Raw genomic sequence first — 4,372 nt, forward strand, 5'->3', positions numbered from 1 at the left:
CGTCTCAATATAAAGAAAACAAAAATCCTCACAACTGGACCAATGAGCAGCATCACAATAAATGGAGAGAAGATTGAGGTTGTCAAACAATTCACATAGCTTGGTTTTACAATCGATGCCAGATCGTGGATCTGGAGCAGGATCAGGCAGTGTTTCATTCTGTTGTGCATGGGGTCGCTAAGAGTTGAAAGTCTGTTTTTGTTGTTGTTTCATTTCTATGCTAGGCTGTACAGATATGACATCTCTGTGTGCTATGAGAAAGAAACTGAAAAAAGGAGAGATGATCACTCAAAATATAGAGGAGCTATGGCAGGGTCAAAATCTGAGTGAACAAGAAGGGATAGTGGATTCTGTTCCACATTAGAAGGCTAGGTCTCAGAGATCATGGGTGTAAGTTCACCTATTGACTGTAACAGAAGATGAAGCACCACATTCTGGGATGTTGTTGTTGTTGTTAAGTGCCGTCGAGTTGTTTCCAGCTCATAGCAACCCCATGCACAGCAGAACGAAACACTGCCTGATCCCGCGCCAGCCCCACAATCCCTGCAATACTTGAGCCCATCATTGCAGCCACAGTGTCAATCCATTGCATTGAAGGCCTTCCCCTCTTTCGTCGACCCTCCACCCTACCAAGCATGACATTCTTCTGACATTCTGGTATAGATGCAGATATGTTGGAAGATTTGGTGGTGTAAAGCTGATGGGGTTACCATCTCATTTATTTTGATTTTCTTGGAAAATAGAAATCATGATCTTTTCTGGAAGCAATGCTAAGGGTTTTGGTGTTAGAGAACTGGTTACAGAGAAAATGCTGTGGAGTAGAGGTAGCGATCAAGTACTGGAGTAGGGTACTCTAGTGGAATGGCCTGGCACAGATGAAAGCCAACATGGAATTTGTGAGTGGAAGTCAAAAGTGAGAACAGGACGACAGGAAGCATATTTTTGTTTTTCTCTAACACTTTGCTGATCACTTATAAGCAGAAGATACTTTGACAATTGTGATTAATCAACCTTGGATTTTGTCCAGGTGAGACTGACAAATAGACACAAGTACAAACAACTAAAAGCACATTCAAGGTAGAGACAAAGAGGTCAGATAATTATGGAAAACGAGATGTAGCAGTGATATAATATTATTGAATATGAATCATAGGAAGTATGTTAGTTGTGTTATCTAGAGGAAAAAAAATCAGATACATATATGGAGAGGTAGAGAGAAAGAAAAAGAGGTAGGAGAGGGGGAGAGAGAGAGAGAGAGATTTACTTCAATTAAATGGCTTACACAGTTGTGGGAACTAGTAAATCCCTAAACCACTGCTTGGGTGTTAGACTGGAGATCTGTACTGGAATTGAGAGGGCAGGCAAATACAAAGTCTGCAGGTCCAATGGCAAGAAGAAATTTTCATGATATTGTCCCAAGATCCAAAGGCAGGTGAAAAGAGGAGAGCACTCCATAGGATCCTCAATGGCTGGGATCTCTTTGAAGTAGGTCCTTAAGGTTTTCTTCTGAGGTGCCTCTTGGTAGATTTCAATTTGGTCAAGTTCACCAACCATTTGCACCACTCTGAGACTCTGTAAAAAGGTAGAACCACATGCATATTAGGTGTTTTGTGGTTTCATGTGAAAATATGAATTTGGCAAGGGGAAGAAATGAAATCATTTAGGAAATGTGGCAAAATATAATGAGGGAAAGGGCAAACCTAAAAAGTTAAAATAAGATCCAGTGAAAGCATCTATTTCTCTTCACATTTATGCATGTATTTAAAATTACGTATATGTGTGGGTGTATATGCATACATAGATATAGATACACGCATACATATTACAAAGTATATATATAACTTTAAAAGTTAAATGTGGGGAAATGTTGAGATCAGAAAACTAAAGGAGCAGCTTTGCCTCCTCCACAGTTTGCAAAGAGCCATGCCATTTGTTAAGCATGCACTTGTTTTGGAAGGTTCCCGGAAGAATGTAAAAGTCAAAAATAGTTTTTCCACTCAACATTTTCTTTGCATCCAAACTCATTTGGCTACAAGGAAAATGTTAATTAAAATTTCCCTAAATCACAGTATAGTATAAGTGATCTAGAGAAGCTATAATTATTTTCTTATATAAGTGAAAAACTGTTATGTTCTGGTATCTCCAGAGTTATTAGGATATAAAAGCAAATGTTAGTAAGCTTAAAAATGTATATATAATAAAAGACCTAATTTTATACTGCTCTTACTATGTGTCAGATTCTGTTAAAGTCACTTTAATTTTCACAACAAGACTATGAGATAAATACTGTTTATCCACACTGTTGAGTACAAGAAAATTATATTTGTTTTCCATACAGCACAAAAAAATTAACACAAATTTAGCAGCTTAAAACAACACAAATGTATTATCTAACACAATCTGTGGGTGAGGAATCCAGACACAACTTGACTGCATCCTCTGCTAAAGGAATCAGTCAAGGTGTTGGCCAAGCTGCGGTTCTTATCTGGAGCTCCAGGGCCATTTCTAAGGACGTTTAGGTTGTTCACTGAGTTTGGTTTCTCCTGGTTATAGAACTTAGGCTTCAACTCCTGCAGGCTGCTCTTCTTCATCGTCAATAAGAAAATTGGTTCATTCCTTATTTTCTTTGAGACCAACAAGAGTCTGCTCCTGACACTGGTTGGAATCTCCCTGACTTCTGTCCTCTGTTGTTGTTGTTGTTATGTGCCGTCGAGTCGGCCCCGACTCATAGCGACCCCTCCTTGGGTTTCCGAGGCAGTATCACTATGAAAGTAGATTGCCCATCCTTCCTTCGCAGAGGTGGTATTTATTTTATTCTGATTTGGGTGAAAGTTTACAGAGAAATTCATTTTCCAAATAGCAATTCACATACACTTTGTCTCATAAGATTGACTATAATTTCCCACAATGCAACAGCTTTCTTCCCACTTCCTTCACATAGTTCCTCCTTCCCTGTGTCCTCCCCTCCCATGCACTCCTGTCCCCTGAGCTATCTCCCTGTGCATACACAGCCCTTCTATGCCCCTACAATTGTTCTCTTCAAGGAGTGTATCTATCTAATGTAAGAGTTCAAGTCATATCCCTGTCTTTTTTTTTGGCTGGAAGCCACAGGAGTGGGTTCAATTCCAGACGTAAATGGTAGCTAGGGACCATAGACTCAGGGGTCTCAGGGGTTCCGCTAGGCTCTATCAGAACAGCAAAACTGGTCCCTTTTTTTTTTTTTCTTTTTCTTTTTCTGATCTTGTGTTTTGCTCCACATTGTCCTCCCACTCTATCAAGGATGTCCTACTTAGATCCCGCTCCAAGTGGTTGATAGTGGTAGACGGGGCACCAGATAGTTTTTCTGGTCTCAAGTTGTATAGTCTGATGACCATATGTTGTACCAGTACCTTGGAGTAATTGTTTCCACGTGCCTTTGGTTTTCTTCACTCTTATTTGCTGTGGATGAAGAGAGACCCATCGTTTCTTCTAGATGGCTTCTTGCAAGTTTTTTTATGATTCCAGACACTACTCACCAAAGTATGAGGTAGAACAATGTTTTTGTGTAGTATGTTATGCCAATTGAGCTTGACCTCCCCTGTAACCATGGTCCCAAGCCCTCAAGCTCAACTACTTGCACCCTCTGGGTAGCTGGCTGTGGTCAAGAAGTGACTACAAACTTGTCCCTTGTCAGCTCTACTATATACCTGGAAATTCTTACAGAACATACAAATACACTTATAGGAATATTGTCTGCCAACCCTATGCATGGTTGTAGGCACACTCTCCTCTGCATAGACATATTTAATCATTCAACCTGTCCACCCATCTCTCCACCCATAGATCAATGTTTGCCATCTGACAACACAGTACTGTATGTGCAGAAGGGTTCATCTTTGTGGCCTGTACCTCCCATGCATTCTCTATGTCTTCTTCTTCCTTAATACCACAGTGTTTATCCCTCACATTTGGTACACTACTCTTAGCTTCACCCAAATCAATACTTGTCTCTATCTAAGAGTGTTTCCTATCTTCCTCTCCCACCTCTGGTAATAACCAACAAAACAAATTTCCTTCCATATCTAAACATCTCCTTCCAGTCTGTCATGTTTCTTAACACTACCAACCAGTGTCTGCATGACTGCAGAATGACTGAACATCAGTAGTGTTAGCAATTGTTCTTATTGAGGGGAAGGAACTAAGGAAATCCCCTGATATTTCCTATAAACTGCCTTTTAAAGTACAGTAGAAAGGAGATATAATCATTTTCAAAGCTGTATGGTAGAAAATGGTAAACCAGGCAATCAGCAAAGTGTATGGCACTTGTAGTATGGGATCATTACTACAGGCATTATCCTTCATAAAAAGACACTAGGTACCTTCTGAAAGAAAA

Source organism: Orycteropus afer, unplaced genomic scaffold, assembly GCF_000298275.1.
Source record: "Orycteropus afer afer isolate SDZICR_OR568_19922 unplaced genomic scaffold, OryAfe1.0 scaffold00812, whole genome shotgun sequence".
NCBI classification, from domain to species: domain Eukaryota; kingdom Metazoa; phylum Chordata; class Mammalia; order Tubulidentata; family Orycteropodidae; genus Orycteropus; species Orycteropus afer.